Source organism: Ambystoma mexicanum, chromosome 13 (assembly GCF_040938575.1).
Source record: "Ambystoma mexicanum isolate Mex_15411 chromosome 13, UKY_AmexF1_1, whole genome shotgun sequence".
Taxonomy (NCBI): domain Eukaryota; kingdom Metazoa; phylum Chordata; class Amphibia; order Caudata; family Ambystomatidae; genus Ambystoma; species Ambystoma mexicanum.
The window spans coordinates 795,000,209-795,019,593 of NC_090938.1; positions in this window are offsets into that span (position 1 = coordinate 795,000,209).

Here is a 19,385-nt window from a genome sequence, read left to right on the forward strand (position 1 = left end):
GAGATTTCCATCCTGTTGGCAAGGAGGGAGAGAACGATGTGGTGGCCGACAGTGTCGAATGCAGCCGAGAGGTCAAGGAGGACGAGGAGGCATGAATCGCCTTATCCATGATTTGGCGGGCATCATCCACCACCCAGATGGTGGCTGTCTTGCTGCTACACTTGGGGCGGAACCCTGAGTAATAGTTATTTAGGAGGTGGAATTGTTTGATTCTGGCGAGTAGTTGTGTAGCAACGACTTTTTCTAAGATATTGTCAATAAACAGGAGGTTTGTAATGGGCCGGTAGTTGCCCAGGTCGTCTGGGTCTAGGATTGTTTTTTCAAAAGAGCCCAAATAGGATCAGGCTTCAGGATGTGTGAGAATGACCCTTCTGTGCGGAAGGCATGAACGGTGCTGAGGAGTGCGTTGATTGCCGGGCCCTTCAATTGTTTAATGATGGAGGCTGGGATGAAATCATCAGAGTAAGAGGTAGATTTGATGGAGGAAATCGTTTTTAGGAGACCCGGGGAGAGAGAGGATAGAATTTGGTCTAGAGCGGCAGTGCACGTGCTGAGGTGCAGGGGGCGCTCAAGCTGTGAGAGGTTGATTCAATGGTCTCTGGGATTTTGCCTATTTTTTCAATAAAAAAACGTTCTGATTCTGTTGCATTTTTCCCGAGTTGCTGATACCTCGGGGTCAGGTGGGGGTTTGGTGCAATGGTTTATTTATTTTTCATTTTTGGTATTTTATTTGTGATTTACCGGGGCGCCTTACGCCAACTACTTCAAAGAGGGCTTTGCTCCTGTTAGAGGCTGCCGCAATGGGGGTGGAGTAGTAAGCAGCTCTGGACTCGGGAATCACAATCCTACAGTTGGCGCAGAGAAATTTGAGGGTGGCCTTGCTGTTCCCCACAGTGCCACTGATCATTACTCAAATGTTTAAAAGGCAAAATGAAAAACGATGCCACTGTTTTAAGTAAGTGATCAGGCAGTGCCTCAGAAAGAGCCAAAGCTTGAAGCAAACTGGCTAATCAACATCCAGAGAGGAAACAGTTGCAAGATGTTGCAACACTGTACTCAGCTGGCTTTTATCTAGGCCGGGAGTACAGGAAAGATGCACCTTTGTCATTGGTCCATTCCACATGCGTGAACAGCAATCCCTTCCAGCTAATCCTCCACGCATGCAGCATGAGAGGTGAAGAGCACAGTAAACGTTACTCACCGTATTGACTACTGTACTCATATTCTACAGCCCCCTTACTCCATACCATTGGGGCGTTCTGGCCAAGGGGGACAGGACTGGGGCCATTTTCCAGCAGATGACAACCATTTTTTATTTTAAATGATTGCATGTGTGGCTGCACCCCCTCCAGGTATCGCGCTACAAGTCCTATTCAATCTGCTAAAGCACTTCTAATGTCTACATGTAGAGGAGAAGCCGTGAGGGCGTATGGAGTAAGGGGGAGTATGGACTAGGACACTCTGATGAGTAACCTTTACTTAGTCCGCTGCACCCCCCACACCTCCATTCCCTCTGATGTAATAGGAATGTCTTCATCAAGTGTGCCTTCCGCCACCTGATTTATATCTGTTCCTTTCACTGGAGTCTTGTTAGAAACAAGCACTGGCAAAGCCAAAGCTTTTGGGTTGCATATAGAGATGAGATGTGCATTTGCAAGCACTGCTGTCATATGGCTAGGTAATCACACCATTTTCCAGCTGTTGCCACCTTATGGCCAGGTAGCACCGGTATCCCTACAAAATATCCCCACCAAAAATATCTCTGGACATGCGGCCGTTTCTCTCGCTATAGGCAATATTTTTTGGGGGGGGGTAATTTGTGGCAGCGGGGGTTGCGTGGGTGTCCCCCGCACATTTTAAAGTAATGCAGGGGTTCCAGGGGTGTCCCCGCAGGGTCCTTGGGGGAATATCGCCGCAAAAATATGTCAATGTTTTTGTATGTCGATATTTTTGCAGGGCTATTAACACATGGAACCGGTAGTACCATTATGACAGTGCCTAGCAGATGTCTATCCATGCCCAGGGGGCACAGATTCAGGTTGCAAGTGATCAGCCAGCAATAAACAAAGTCACAGAGCACACCCTTTGCTACTCACCAAGAGTCAAATATCATTAGCCAGTGGCTAGGCGAGAGTGCAGGTTTTGCGCCCGGCGTTGCCTAAACATAAGCCATAAGGGTTGGATGTGCCAGTGCTTGCTGTAGCTGCATTGGAAATGTCTGCGTGTGCATATACTTCTCAGGCTGCCCTGTAGAGTGACAGCATGCTGCTGACTGGCCAGGTAGCAAAGCGGGATGGCCTTTGCAGCACCAAAACCTTATGGTGGGGGGATCCAGCCCCCATTACCTCTGCATGAGGGGTGAAGAGAAATGGCACCAGGCTGCTCTTCATAAAGTAATAGGGGAAAAGCTCCTGAACGACCCCTCTACCCCCCCATTAAGGCTTCCACTGAGGCTTTCTCCCCACCACCAGGGGTGCCAAAAGCTAAGAGTCGGCGCACCTTCATGGGGAGAGAGGATGGGCGCAACCTATGCGATGGCTAGGGCCTTCCGCAGTCCCTGCCGCTGCCATAAACCCATGCACACTCTAAAAACACAAGCTAAAGCCCCATCCAGGGTCATCACACACACAACTACACTGCATTGCCAGCATGTTAGGGGGACAACGCTGTTTGTCAGGGCTCAAGTCAAGGGGACACGTGGGTGGACCGAGTCCCCCCACTTTTTTCAGAGGGCACCTCGACATGCTAATTTGTGGTGCCACAACATTCATGTGGTATGTTAATGAGTCCGCCACTTTTTCTTTCAGACTTGACCCCTGGTGTTTGTCCCCCCAACCTTTGTGTCACACCATTTCGTCCCACTCATTTGGCCGGGACCCCTTTCATTTAGACGTCATGTCCCCCGACCCCCCAACATTTTCAGCAAAGTGACCTGACCAGGCTCCCCCATGCGTGTGAACTCTGGAGGAGCCGATGGCTGTATGTGGGCGCAGGCGAACACGCCAATATGCAATCCAATGCTCCTTGCTTGCCTGTGAAGGACCCGAGCGTCACACCCTATATAGATCCTGCTTTAGTTGTAGAATAAACTGGAAAAGTGTCCCACGTGGCCTTCATCAACGCCAGCAGCCCATAAGACGACTTGGCGACATATCAGTGTCGCCCATGCGAGGCCCTTGCCAGCCTGGCTAAGATGGCGTTTGCTCATTATCATTGGCAATGCAGGATCATTATGGTGCCAGAGCACCACACTGCCCTTGGGCACCCAATAAGTGTCTCAATAGGCCAGGGTAGGTCTTGGTGTAAGAAGGTCTTAGCGTGCACTTACCCGGAGTATCTGAGCAATAATCTCGAGCGGTTGCTGATCTCTACGACTACGCACCGCCGGGTGTGGAGACTTCCAAGGATCCCTTCGGCCAAGTTGCTGTTTGCCACCATGCCCAGGTACCCGCTTGCCATTCTGAAACAGAGCTTCGTCAGGGAGATGGTCCAGGGCAGACAGACAGACCTACAGAAAGCAGAGCGAGTTCCTCCCACCTCTCTGCTGGAGGCCCGGATCCTGAAGACACCTCCCAGCAAGAGACTCACAGAAGAGGATGTGTGTATGTGGGCCTCAGGGGGTGGTTCTGGCCTCTTCTACACTGACCACATGCAGCAAAGAGGAAAATGACATATTTCCAGACAGAACTCGTCTTATTTGCGTATTATTCAACCCCGATGGCCCCTCACTCACAGACACACAGGCACACACCCTCTCCTTAAAATCACGCGCACTGAAATAGTCGCACAGATTGAAGTTCTTTTTTCACTCACAGACCAAATGTGTCGCGGAACGAATTCACCTGTTCAGTTATATATTATTCATAACAAACAGAGCTGGTAGTAGAAGCATGGAAACTAGACATAGCTCCTCCTATATCACACTACTCACCGTGAAGCATCTGTTACTGCAGCATGGGTGTGTGCGAGAACACATAGGCCCACCTAGCACAAGCACTTAAGTGTTTTAACTGCTAAGGGAGGGCCACTGTATGGAGTGGACCAGTCTCCAATCGCTGCTACCTAAACCACGTCAAAAAAAGGTAATAACGTGAGCGCGTGTGTATTTCATTTGATCTATTCATTGAGCATTGGTATGGCGCCTGTACACAAGTGTTTCCAGGCGCCCCAAGACAACATGAGGGGCGGGGACAAGGGACAAAACAGCAGTAACGGTCCTACTAGGCCCTGTGAGATTCTTACTGCGCAAGTGGAAAGACAAAGAAGTGCGGGGAGGGTGGAAACAGGGGAAGGGGCTTGGATGGGGGAGGATGGGACGGGGTGAAGTGCAGGCGTGGGAGCCCAGGGGGGTGAGCAAGCGCAAGGGGAGCCACAGGGAAAGTGCTGGGGGAAGGTGGTAGAGGGAGGACAAGTGCAGTGGACGGGGTGGGCCACACTCAGGCTAGTCCGGGAAGGGTGCCCAAAGGCAAGTGCTAATAGGGATGCTGGGGGAAACTGGTCAAGGAGGGCCGGGCACCAGTAAGACTCCTAAGGGACCAGGCACCAGTCTGAGCGGCAGAGGGAGGGAAGGAGGAGGAGAAGAGGAAAGTCTTGAGAGGTTTCCAGAACTTAAGAAGATCCGGCTCAAGTCTGAGGGGGCAGGGAGGCCATTCCACAGGGAGGGTCCTGCCCAGGAAAGGGATCTACCCCCACTCTCTGCTGGGATACGCATGTGACCTGCAGAGAGTTGGAGCTAGAGGACCGAAGAACTCTAGCAGGGAGGTATTTAGGGAGGGAAAGCCGGATATAGAGAGGTCCCAGGCCCCAGACAGCCTTGTGGATGATACAAAGGGTCTTGAATTTGATCCTTGCGGTCACCGGGAGACAGTGGTGAGATTTTAGGGCTGGAGAGAGGTGGTTTGTGGGCTTGGGGCCAAGGATAAGTCTTACAGCCCTTTTCTGGATTAGGTGAAGGGGCGAAGGGAGGAAAGAGGAAGATTGACTAAGCGACCAACACAAGGTCATATTCTAGCCGGGCACAGGAGACCCTTAATCTAAGTCTCCAATTCACTAAATCAGTTACTACTCTGCGTTCATTTAATTTGTTCTCATGTTGCTCTGATTACCTTATGAGTTGTTTTTCGTATGTTGTAGTGCATTCATCATGCCTTGAAATGAACATACTGTTGTATCTCACATTGCACAACTTTGAACTGCATTGATTGTTTTCTTAAAAAGTAAAAAAAGTTAGCATGTCAGCTAAATAATAAAAAGCTGTATAATCACATTTGAATGTCTGTGGGCCTCATTACATGGTAGGCGGTAGCCATGGCGCTATTGGCGCCATGGCTACCTCCTTACCACATTCTGGGTCCGTGTTCCCGGAATAGGGACTTACCGGGTCATTCCGACCTTGGAGGACCCGGTAAGTCCCCATACCGGGAACCCTTCCCCATTCCCATTTGAGCCCCATAGGGCTCAATGGGAATGGGGATGGAGCTAATAACGGGCCCGCTATTAGCGGTCCCATTATTAGCTCTGAAGTCCCTCAACGGGTCCCTTCCTTAACGCCTGGTAAAACCAGGCGTTAGAGAAGGGACCCGCTAGGGCGGTAAGGGATTACCGGCACTGGTGCCACCGCCTACCATGTAATGAGGCCCTATGTGTTCTCACAAGTAGCTTGCTTAAGGGATATAATGCTGAATGTCCCATTTAGATGTGTTTTCATAAGGTTTTAAACAAATCTTGCATTTAAATTATTTTGCAAATTCTTTAGGGTAGGACTACCCCCCAGTTACAGTGTTACTATAGTCCAGCCTAGAGAGAACCAGAGCTCTGGAGACATTGGGCCTCATTACAAGTAGTGCGGAATGCGTTTAATGGCGCCAGTAATGGTGCCGGCGCCGTTAAACGCATTCCTTATAGGCATTGCAATAGGAGCAAGTTTTGCTCCTTCACTTGCAAATGCCTTTATGCACCATTTCGAACAAACCTATGTTTTCACAAATCTTGGCTTCCAACCTTATATACACCTGTGGAAACGTTATATTGATGATGTTATTTTGATTTGGACAGGATCATTTGAACTACTTAACCAATTTGTGTGTTTTCTTAACAATAACGATTGGGGGATCCAATTCACTTGCACATGTAGTCAAACCAAGATAGATTTCTTAGATCTAACCATTCAACTCACTGAAAAAGGTTTATCAACTAAAACCTTTAGCAAAAGTACCTCTGTTAATGCAACTTTACATGCTCAAAGTTGCCACAAAAACATGTCATCAATAATATCCCAAAAGGGGAGTTGGGAGCCTTGACCATTTTGGGATGGCTGTATTGAATATCAAATATCATTTGAATCAGAATGAAGTGTAATTCTGTAATGTTGTTTTTATACATATGATGGTTATTTCGCCTTAAGGGATAGGGACTACCTTAAAAACTGAATGATGTGTAACTATATTGTTTTCCTAACATCTGTATTGAGTTGGTTTAATGTTTATCATGCTTCTATGTATTAGATTTGATCTGTATGAGTTTTAAAACTGCATTAGAATCCATCACATTGAGCTAAACTGGATTCCTAGACTAGGCTTCTAGGGCCATTAATCCATGTCCTCTATCCGCACCTTTGGGGTTCCCCAGTACTTGCCTCCACGATGTCTGCATACCCAGGGGTCTCTTGTCTCTTTCCTGACTGGCACGTCCCCTCGTGAGGGAATCTGTGGAGACCTGGGGGTGGCGTAAGAACATACAGAGGTGGTGTCAGGCTTGAACCAGCCGGTGGATAACTGGAACAACTCGGGAGCAGATACTGGGGGGCTGTCAGTCGTTGGATGGAGCAGACTGTTGTCTTATAGGACCTTGGGGCCCCTCACTCTAGTCGGTGAATGGGGGGGTCAGGGCCAGACTATTGCCCTGCCTGGATGAGGTGAAGGGTCTAAGCAGGTAAAGGAGTCTATTATATATGGGGATGTCTCCTCATCCTGCACATCTTTTATTAAGTGCAGACAGAGTAGACTGGGTGCCGGCCCCAGCCTATCAGTATTATGCTAGCAGGTAATCCCTTAGTCTGGCATTTGAATCTATCTTTCAATCCTCCGATTGTGGAGGCCTTTTGCCTCTTGAAGTCCTCGCCGTAGCACCGATGTATACTGAAATGATCGGCTGACACGGTGAAGTAAGTTTAAACTTTTGAAGTTTATTTGTAGCGGGCCCGCCGGCAAAGTGCCTCCCTCTGCCTCCGCTCACAGACTGTCACTGCCGTCACGCGATCATCGCTCTCTGATACAATAACAAAGGGAAGATGCTCACGTGACGACAGGCTCACGAGCACCATATTCTCTACATATCCTTCCCCTATGGGAAACCAACACAACAATGAAAACTTTTTGAAATATATATGAAAATTTAAAAACAACTTACAGAAATTAATATCAACATTTCTAGAAACTATTGCCAATGGCACAGAATTGTAAATCAGAAAAGATTTGCCGAAATTAAAATAGGACATATTACATGTATTAAACACAAATTCCATAACCTACATGCATTGAAAACAATATTTCATAACTTTCCCACACACCAAATTTCACACATGAGTCATATATAATAAGACATGTAGTCCCTCATCCAAGCTGGCTTGGACCTCTTCCTTTGAAAATACTTGAGACTATCACTTTCTCCCTTTCTCTCCCCATCCACCTTAGAAATTCTTCCTTCACTCGCCCCATGGGCCTTAGCAATTTCCCCTTTTGACCACACATCTCCTCCTTCCAAAATTACCACACTCTTCTTCACAGCACTTATCTTCTTTGGTCCCAAGAACTTGCTTTCTAAACATTTATTCACTAATCTGGAGTTTTTAACGTACACCATCTCTCCCACATTCCATTCACGTTCTTTCACCCTTTTGCGATTGTCAAACCAATCTTTACTTCTCTCCTGGCTCTCTCTGACCAACTTCATAATCTGCTCTCTATCCACCTGAACAACCTTGGCCATCCCTAACCATCCCAGACACAACCTGGTGTCACTGAATGTGGTGTGGTAACATAATTCCAGGTCAACATGTTTAAAATCTCTCTCCATGGCTGTTTCACTCTCATAGCCAATTGTAACCCTTCTTTCAACCAACGGTTGACCCTCTCCACCAGGCCGCTGGCCCTCCGGTGATACAACGCTGTTTTTATATGTTTTATACCATAACTGCTAAGTATCTTCTGCATAGCTTCCGAAACAAATTGGACCCCATTATCCGAGACGAGCTCAGTAGGTACTTCCTCTCTAAGAAATAGATTTTCCAAAAACGCAATCAGTTCCCTAGCCGTGACTTCCTTGACCGCTTCCCATTCGACCCATTTCAAATAGAAATCAATCAGCAGAAACAGGAATCTCAAACCACCTCCTAAACCCATAATGGGACCCATTATGTCAACTGCAACTTTGGACCATGGCTGATCTGGAACTATATTGGGACTCAAAGGGGTCTCCCGCACTACCTTTGTCTTATCACTGGTTTGACAAATCATGCATTCTTTCACCCACCTCTCTGCCATTTTATCAATGTGCGGCCACCAATAACTCTGGCGAAGTTTCCTTTTCAATGCCCCTTCCCCTGGGTGTCCCTCATGGGCCAACTCAATTAAACATGGTCTGATTGACTCTGGAGGAATCACACACCGCCCTCTCCTCAGTCTGTCTTTATATATGTTTAACTCCTCTTTGACTTCCCACTATATATCAAATTTCTTATTCAAATCCGTTTTAAGGGGCCATCCCTTCACTGTCCATTCTTTAATTTTCTTGAGTTCTTCATCAGAACCTTCCTCCTGCAACCACTTCTCCTGACTCACTGCCCCTTCCACCTCTGTTACTACTGACTCTTCCACACCCATTTCCTCCATGTCGTCATTCCTATTGATAGGCATCCTGGAAAGGCAATCTGCCACCACATTCTTTTTCTCAGGCAGAAATCTCAAATCAAAATTGTATCCTTGGAGACCTAAGCCCCACCGACTTATTCTAGGCAAACCCAAAGCCCATCTCCCACTTTCAAACAATTGTAAAAGTGGTTTATGATCTGAGCGAACAACAAAACGCCTACACCACAAAAAATATTTAAAATGCCCAATGGCCCAAAACATGGCCAACGTCTCCTTCTCAATGACCGAGTACTTAGGCTCTGCCCCTCTCAAAGCCCTTGATGCAAATGCAATAACTCTTTCCTTGTTTTCCTTGTCATATTGCACCAAAGTTGCCCCTAGCCCTAACATGCTAGCATCCACCACCAAAACTATTTTATCCATTGGATCAAACCTTCCAATAGAGAGCGCTTCACTGATTGGTTTCTTAATGTTTTCAAAGGCCATTTCACACTCCGGAGTCCAAACAAACTTGGAACCCTTTTTTAGAATCATTCTTATAGGCATAGACACTGAGGCAAAGTCTTTTACAAATCTATGATAATATTCGGCAAGACCCAAAAAACACCTCACTTGGTCCTTATCTGTCAGTATGGGTGCATTTTCTACTGCTTCCACTAAACATCTCTTTGGTCTCACACCAAACTCACCAATCTCATGTCCCAGATACTCCACTCGGTCCACCGCAATCTTACATTTGTCTCTACTCACTGTCAAACCTGCCTCAGACAATTTGCTCAAGACTTGGGCCAAAATCATATCATGTTCTGCCATAAAGCTACCATATATAAGCATATCATCCAGGAACACCACAATGTTTTTCACTCCCTCCATAATTGTGTCCATCATCCTTTGGAAAACAGCCGCCGCCGAGGCAAGACCGAATGGCATTATACAATACTTAAAAGTACCAAAGGACGTTACAAACGCTGTGAGATGTTGGCAGTCCCCTTTCAAAGGAATCTGGTGATAGGCTTGAGAAAGGTCAATCACTGAAAACACTCTAACATCCTTGAGAGTTGCCAACTTGTCACTAATTATTGGTAAAGGATGTCTGTCCACTAGAATGTTCCTATTAATGTCCCTCATGACTACACAAAGTCTTATGGCTCCATTCGGTTTTGCTGCTACCACCACCGACGACAACCATTCAGAGCTCTCACTCTCTTCTATGATCCCTCTCTGTAACCATGTTTCAATCTCCATCTTAAGTTTTTCCCTCAAGTCATGAGGTATTGGTCTTAATTTATGCACTTTCGGAATTGCTCCTGCTTTCAGACGAATCTCATGTTCAAAACCTTTAAGCATCCCCAAGTCTCCTTGAAACACCCTAGGAAATTCTTTCTCCCAGTTGTCTTTAATCTCTGCAACTGAGACTGGTTCTTCCGCACTTGCTTGTATCCTGATTCCCACTTTGCGTTGTTCACCCCACCCCAACATGGACAAGCCTTCTTGTGTCACATATACTTCAGACTCACAGCTCCTTCCTTTGTATTTGACGGCTGCTTGAAATTTTCCCAATACCTTGATCTTCACATTGCCATACGCATACGGCTCTATTGTGTGCTCCGTCAAATCGCTGATTCTGCCTTGCAAGCATCCTTCATATGTTCTTCTTGAAATCAAGGTCCAGGGCAAACAACTATCTACTTTTAATGTCGCGACTCTACTATTCACCAGAAACACATCGGTTGGACTACTACTTTTGTTGAATATCTCTGAGATTTCTAACACATGTTTGTTTTGAGGACCCTGAGTAATTATCGAGTTTTCCTCTTGTTCTGGCATTCTTGCTCCTGACTCAATATTATGCACTTGGCCTGATTCTCTATATACTCTTGCGAAATGTCCCTTCTTTTTTCATTTTAAGCAAACAATGTTCCTCGCAGGACAAAATACACTTGTGGAAATATGGCGATTGCTACCGCGTTTCTGGCATTTTACTTCTTTATTCATATTCATTCTCTTAAATCCTCTCACTGCTGCTACTTCACATTCCTCCTTATCGTTTTTTATGGTAGACGTATATTTGTGAGTTTGTTCCATCCCTCTGGCAGTCTCCACTGCTACTTCCAGGGACACGTCTTTAGTCAACAATCTTTCCTGAATCTTCATGTTGTTAGTACAACGCACTAATTGGTCACGTATGAGAGAATCTGTTAACTGGCCGAACTCACATGTGTGACTCAGGGATCTCAGTGCTGCAATAAAGTTTTCCACAGGCTCATGTGGATCTTGTACCCTCTGAAAAAACTTGTGTCTTTCAAAAGTTATGTTTTTCTTTGCCTCAAAGTGAATTTCCAACTTCCTTTCTGCCAGTGTATATTGGTCTACTTCTCCTTGACCTTCTTGTGGAGGTTGAGGCAATCCGTCATAAGACACTACAACCTTCAGTGCCTAAGTTGTGCAAAAGTATAGCTTCTTTTCTTGCTGCAGCAAACTTGTCCCCCCCCCCAATCGCCACAAAGTAAGTATCAAAAAGATTTTTCCATCTGTCCCATCTTATAGGTGGAGTCCTGGCTCAGGAAGAAAAGGCGGAGGCGGGGCCATGCTAGCTGCAGCTATTATTATGCAGTCAACTCACAATAAAGTATAATGTAAATGATCCAGTATGGACAGTTCAACACAACTTCAGAATTCCTTTAAACACTCTCACAGTATTAGTTGTTGGCTGCGTTCACTTTTCACTTCTCATATGCTTGTTTCAGACTGGAGACAGTTATTTTATGACACTCCCTAAGTGTCGTGTATGTCTATTTCCCGGGACTGTTGACAGTTGGGCTTGTTTTTCCCAGTCCAGTGGGCAGAGCCAATGAAAACAGTGTTGCCGGTTTCACTCTGTGTTACTTCCCTCCCTTCGATACCCTTGAGTGGACCGCCCCCCTTGATTTCGCTCCTCTTTAGGGCACCACTCCGCTCTCTCCCTCTTCCCCTCCTCACCTCGTAATCTTGCTGCTGTGAAGGAGGGTGAGCGGTTCCAACGCCCAAATCAGCTGGGCAGCGGTCCGGTGACGCTTTGGCAGCGCATCACTCTCTGCTTCCTCTCCTTCCGAGCCCAGGGTTATGGGAGGCACTGGTGCGCATCAGTGGGTGATCTCACGGACTGCAGACGTGCGTCCGTCTCGCAGTGCAGCTCCTCTCCGTGGTGGACCCGCTAAAAAATTACCTTGTCGCCATTGAAATGATCGGCTGACAAGGTGAGGTAAGTTTAAACTTTTGAAGTTTATTTGTAGCAGGCCCGCTGGCAAAGTGCCTACCTCTGCCTCCGCTCACAAACTGTCACTGCCGTCACGCAATCATCGCTCCCTGAAACAATAACAAAGGGAAGATGCTCGCGTGACGACAGGCTCACGAGCACCATATTCTCTACATATCCCTATTTTGGACACATCTTTCCCTTCCGCTTTGAGTTGGTTAACCGGCCAAGATGGAAGACTCCTAGCAGGAACTGGCTCCACTGCTACCGCTCTGCTTCTAGATACTTGCACATCCTACTATTATATATGCTAAACGTATAAAGTACCGGCAACCTTCTGGGGCCACTCACCTCCTTTGACGGTTCCTTTTTACTATTTTCAGGTTTCTGTTGTGACATTCATTTTTGCTTCCGGCCTTAATTACCCGATTATTCACCATTTCGCAATCGTCAAAACACACACCTAGGAAAACTCAACTAATAAGCAGCCCTGAGAAGGAAGGGAATTTGGGGGCCAGGCACTCCGCTAAGTGGTCCTAAGAGAGGAAAAACTAATCACACACGCACCTTGCTCACAAGCTTTGCCGGGAGGATAGCTCAGGGGCCACGCGCTTGCCTTCGAAACAAGATGATGCAGACCAACAGAGGTTCGATCCCCGGGTCCGCGTTTAGAAACCTCTGTGTATTAAGCGTGTTACAAATAACGAATGACATTAAATTACATATAACCCAATTCCGGACTCATTTTACCAGATAGACACATTCTCTTAGGGTGCGTTTCACTTTAAAAATAGGCCCATGTATGTATTAAGAGGACACATGTTTTGCAAGATAATTATGATGAGTTTTAACATGATGCACATCTTCTGAAATTTAAGATTATAAAAGTTTGTTTACAAACTAAATTCAATAAAAAAAAGAAAATAAATAGGCCCAGGCAGAACAATATAGAGTAGCAGAACAGACAGAACGCTTCTCTGGTCTGGAATGGCTGCTGGACTAATCATCAGTGCCATGCGTGGCTACAGTGAAGCACCACTTACAGTAACCTCCTTTCCACATCTCCACTGGAGTTTTGAACAGGACTCGGCACCGCTCTGACGGTGCCGGAAGAGTTCAGGAGAAGGTGTTGCATAATCCAGAGGTATTCCTTCAGTGTGCGACAGATCCGAGCGGCGTGGCCAAATTGTCGGAGAAACCAGGCTCACAAAATCATTCTCGGATAGCAGCCAAGGCAGTGACAGCTCTTTTGTCTTGCAAGACAATTACTAGATAAACATGTTTACTGTACCATCAGAAACACCCAACAACCTGACCCGCCCATCACACTCCCACCTTTATAGGCCCGGCCCTTCGGAGTCATGTGAAACTATCTAGGAAAATTCTGTTATTGAAAGTGTAATATTATACTTAGGGAGGTTGCCTGCACGGTTAATAAAGATGTGTAGAAGATTCAGTCGTTGACCTGATACTTCTAGAAATCTCACGCTGGTCGATGTCTGGCACCGCCATCTTTCCCAGCTACACGTGGCGTGATTTTCCATGATCACATCTGTGACGATTCACAGGATCTCGTCATTTCTCCCCAGAGGGGAGTTCTTCCCTATGAGGCTAGGGAGATGAGCCCGCTACGCAGCATTCCCCCTAGGAGTGGTGGTAAGTGGAACTCCAGGGGTAAACTCCCCTCTCGGGGACAAGCACTCCCGTTCTGTCATGGAACTCCTTTTTAGGAGTCAATAAAAACATCAGAGCCTCAACAAAGTCACTCCGAACCAGTTACTGTTTGTTATTGCAATGTCACCAATAATGACCACAAACAAACCACTCACCCTGTGAAGAAGAAACGTGTGCAAAGCATGCAGAGTACTCAGTGCTCGGCAGCCAACCACACTGGGACAAAGACAATATAGCAAAGGATAGAGAATCCTCAATGGAAAGGGACAAAGGACTATAAGTCTACGCTGGGGAGGACGCAGCGTTTCCCCATAAAAAGAGGAGACGGGCAAGTGAATTATGTCACGGGAGCCCGGGAAGTTTGCACCTGGGAAGGGAAGAAAGCCTGGAGATTACAGGAGGTCATCAGTCGAAAACCACAAAGAGAAGGAGACACGGAGAAGGCAGGGAGCTGAGCCGTGTACACGCAGAGCAACTGGAGGCAGTGGCGTGACCCAGAAAGGGTGCACTGTGTACTCCTGAAACAATGCTGAGACTGTACAAGAAAGGGCTCTGCAGAGACACCTGGCGGCAGAAGAACAATTTACCGCTGACAACGTTTGTGCCAGCTAAGCAAGGAAGAACCAGTGACAACAGCCCGATTGGAAAGAGGTAACGGGAGCGGTGGGACCCCCGGAAGGGGGACAGGGTGAGAAGAGTATATGAGTCAGAGTGAAGAATGACATGGGACTAGTCATACTCATCGCAGTACTTGTGATTACTTAAAAGTCTGCGAAGAACCCCAGGGAAATATTCCTACTTGTCACAGTATTGGGGAACATGTTAAAGAAAGTAAGGAGTACCTAAAGATTCAACATACTCATCCCAGTAAGTGTGAATGCTTTAAAACAAGTTAAGATGACAAATGGCTTCATCTTGCATGTTCCACAGAGAGGGAATGTCAAGAAGAGAGTGAGTGACGAGCCCACGGAGTCTCAGAATCCTTGTCCCCGAGAGAGAACGAAGTTGGAACCTAGTAAAGCATAAAACCAAGAGATGGAAAACAAAACAGAGACACTGGAAGAATCCCACAGGAATAAGAGTCAAGGTCCGCAGTGGGTGAACGGGGGAACTTTGTGTACAGAAGGAACGGGGACACCCAGGAGGTGTAAGAGTCTCCTTGAGGAGTCAAAGGAACTGATTCACAGCATTATCAAGAACTATTTGAAGATAAACTATTAAGGCCATAAAAGCCTGTCCAGGAGAAGGGAGTCATTCGCCTGGACCCCTCTTTTCTGTTAAGCCTTTTTGATCAAGTGGTAGGGTCAGGACAAGTTAGTTTTGTGACGGAGGAGGGACTATTAATTTGGAAATCACTGACGACGAGCACCATAGTCAGTTTTGTGTTAGGTATGGCAAACCCCTTAATGTTAGGATTAGATAGGCCTTTTACGTTTCTATAAAGAAATCAATCACAATGCCACCATTGGCCCGTCTCCTTCTTCTGACCTACCACACACCCTAGAGCCCATCTTCCAAGCCATTCCGCCTCACATGAGCCCACAGCGGTCACTACTCAGTGGGCCTCATCACGATTTGGGCTGTAGCCCTTAAATGCGGCGGTAACGGTATTACCGCCGCATTTAAGGGCTGGCCCTATCATGAGTTGGGCGCTAAATCGGCTGTTTAACCTCCAGCTTTTTTCTGGAGGTGAAAATCCCCTTTTTTCGGTGGTATTACAGCCGGCTGTATTAGCCCACAGTATTAGCACCGAAAATTCCCCATTGGATCCAATGGACCCAATCAGGAATGGGGATTTACCGTTAAGGCCCAACCGGTGATCCAGTGGTAATACCACTGGACAAGTCGGTGCTAGGGCTATTACAGTCGGCAGTATTACAGCCGGTAATACAGCCCAACTCGTGATGAGGCCCAGTCTCTTTAGTCAATTCCCAACTCTCACGGTTTACTTGATAGGAACAAGCTTGGAAGAGTGATATGTATTAGGGATCAAAAGGGAATATAACAGGATAAGTCCCCTTAGAAATGGCTATTTATGTGCTGGAAAAAGAAAGATTAAATCAAAGTGACAATGTGGAAGAATAAACATTATAGGCACTATGTGATGAAAAGGTCACATGACATAAACAAACCCTTACAGATTTGCTATGACGTCTGACAGAGAAGTATCGGCAAAGCCCATCAGCACCCAGGTACCAGGAAAAAGGTGCCTTCATAACCCGCCTGGTCTCTTCAAATGTACAGTTCTCTTCTTTGGGTTGCAAGGAGTTCCAGTTTGGAGGAAAATGACCATAGGATGAAATGAGGAGTCAAAAGAATGTTAAATTGTAATGCATGTGTGTAAATAAAAACTGATGAGAAAAATAAATTATGAAAATTCTGTTCTGTTTTTGAGAAAGGTTAGGCCTTGTAATCATTTCACTGGCTTGTGCTCTGACCCCAATTTGATACATATCATCCATAACATTAATGATGACTCTGAGACATGGATTAGGTCTTACTTCTTTTAATGTCTCATCTTAACTGCCTTCCAGCTGTCCCCAGCCCTACCTTCCTTCCACATTCCATTCTTCAGGCTCCCTTGCCTACATTCCACATTCTATTCTCCAGGCTCCCTTGCCTACATTCCACACTCCCTTCTCCAGGCTCCCTTGCCTACATTCCACATTCCATTCTCCAGGCTCCCTTGCCTACATTCCACATTCTATTCTCCAGGCTCCCTTGCCTACATTCCACACTCCCTTCTCCAGGCTCCCTTGCCTACATTCCACATTCCATTCTCCAGGCTCCCTTGCCTACATTCCACATTCTATTCTCCAGGCTCCCTTGCCTACATTCCACATTCCATTCTCCAGGCTCCCTTGCCTACATTCCACATTCTATTCTCCAGGCTCCCTTGCCTACATTCCACATTCCATTCTCCAGGCTCCCTTGCCTACATTCCACATTCTATTCTCCAGGCTCCCTTGCCTACATTTCACATTCTATTCTCCCGGCTCCCTTGCCTACATTCCACATTCTATTCTCCAGGCTCCCTTGCCTACATTCCACATTCTATTCTCCCGGCTCCCTTGCCTACATTCCACATTCTATTCTCCAGGCTCCCTTGCCTACATTCCACATTCCATTCTCCAGGCTCCCTTGCCTACATTCCACATTCCATTCTCCAGGCTCCCTTGCCTACATTCCACATTCCATTCTCCAGGCTCCCTTGCCTACATTCCACATTCCATTCTCCAGGCTCCCTTGCCTACATTCCACATTCTATTCTCCAGGCTCCCTTGCCTACATTCCACATTCCATTCTCCAGGCTCCCTTGCCTACATTCCACATTCTATTCTCCAGGCTCCCTTGCCTACATTCCACATTCTATTCTCCCGGCTCCCTTGCCTACATTCCACATTCTATTCTCCAGGCTCCCTTGCCTACATTCCACATTCCATTCTCCAGTCTCCCTTGCCTACATTCCACATTCTATTCTCCAGGCTCCCTTGCCTACATTCCACATTCCATTCTCCAGACTCCCTTGCCTATATTCCACATTCTATTCTCCCGGCTCCCTTGCCTACATTCCACATTCTATTCAGCTACAACAGCTTGGTATAGTTAGAGGGCTCCATCTTGAAACATATAAGCTTGCTACCAAGATGGGTTTCCGTTTTGGCACAACGAAGAGAGAATATATCTGCACACGTGCTAATGGCAGTATTTATTTATTGTTTGCTTGTTAGGCGCTTATACAATATGAAAATACTGTTTCAAAGCGCCCACAGGGTAGGGAGGAAGCAAGGGTGGAAAAAAACATTAAGATCACAATAATTAGGAGCTGTGGAGGGGGGGAAGGTAAAAGGGACAAATTGTCATCCGCCGCCGCCGAGACTGGCGGATACTTCCACGGTATCGCTGGCAGTATGGGTTTAGAGACTGGTAGTCCTTTCTCTATCTTTACGGCTCTAGGGGCCGTCCCAGTTCCCTCAGCGCGGAGCCCGCCGGGAGTATTTATTCCTCCTCCTCCCGGTGGACGCTGCGTTGCAACCCCTCTGGATTGTTTCCCAGCTTCCGGGTTTACGCTTGCTGCTAACACTCCGTTCCGGATCGTCAGTGCTTTTGTCTGTTACTAACTTCGTCCTCTGTACAAAGTTTTCCTTCTCTTCGCTACTTTGCCTCTTACCGGTTTCATTCCAGTTCCGTCGCCCGGGTCGCGTCTCCCTCCTTCGAGACCCGGTGCCTTTGCTATTTCTGCTTTCTCCTCTCCGTTTTCCCTAGTCTCCTCTTCAGTTGGATTTCCAGTCTATTTCCTATTATTCATCTTTCTCTTCTCTTACCAGAGTCCTTTGCTTCCGGTGTCCTGCCGGGCTGCATTGGATACCAGCCACGCCTTCTGGCTTCACGTTTGCTACGGATCCCTGCTGTTTTGAGTCCGCACCTCTTCCGCTACATCCTTCATTCCTGTCTGCAACACCACTTCGGAAGTTCCTACTTGGAGTCGGACAGAGTGCAGTTCGGCGCCTGACAAGGGTTTTTTCTGCCGCTTGGCTTTTTCCCTTGTGTATCGGCTTGTTCCCGGGGAGGGAGCCACAGGCTTGCTTTTCCATCAGCGTTCACTGTGGCTTCCCTCCGTGACAAGCAATTATCACCAAAAAAGGAGAAAGACTACCTCGCCAGACAAAACCTGTCCTCCGAAGGCTTTGACGTAAGCAGCTCAGGTTAGGAGAGTGTGGAAGCAAAGGGGGAAGTGGGAGCAAAAGGGTCACAGAAAGGACAGATTGCAACGCCCAAGCATAACAAGATGTCGGCGGAGCAACAAGTTCAAGAGCTTTGGAAAGCTTTCCAGGCTATGTCCGTAGAGCTACAGGGAGTGAAGACAGAGAACGCTCTTCTCAAACAAATGGTGTCGGCTGGAGAACATCCTACTGTGGAATTACCTCCCATGCCACTCTCCTCGGGAAAGTTTGATGGTTCTCCCAAAAGGGTAAAAGAGTTCCTGGAGGCTTGTACCGTCTATTTTACGTTTAGACCCCGCACTTTCGCTACTGATCAGGCCAAGGTTGGCTTCCTAATCTCTAAAATGACTGGGAATGCATTGGCGTGGGCAACTCCACTGGTAACCAGTGCCAATGCTATACTCCATGACTTTACGGGATTCCAGAACCTGCTTAAACAGACCTTCGAAAGACCTGAGTTGTCTTTTACCGCTTGTGAGGAACTGTTGGACGTAAGACAAGGTTCTTTGGACGACTTATCCGACATTTCTTCCTTCAAGACCTTGGCGGCTGGGGCAGGTTGGCCGGAACGCGCCCAGTACGCCATCTTTCGGAGGGGCTTAAGGGAGGAGATTAAAGACGAACTAGCCAGATTTCCACGTTCACCAACTTTTTCTGATCTACTCGTAGCTGCTCTCCACATAGAGTTTAGACTCCAGGAAAGAAGATCTGAACGTCGCAAGCAACGCACTTCAGGATCCTTGGTGGACCCTCTTTCGCATCCTTCCCCTTCTCTCTCTCCTTCTAAGTCTTCAGACGAACCTATGCAGATTGGTGCTACTAGGACACCCCTATCATCAGCGGAAAGACGAAGACGGAGAGAAAAAGGACTATGTGCATACTGTG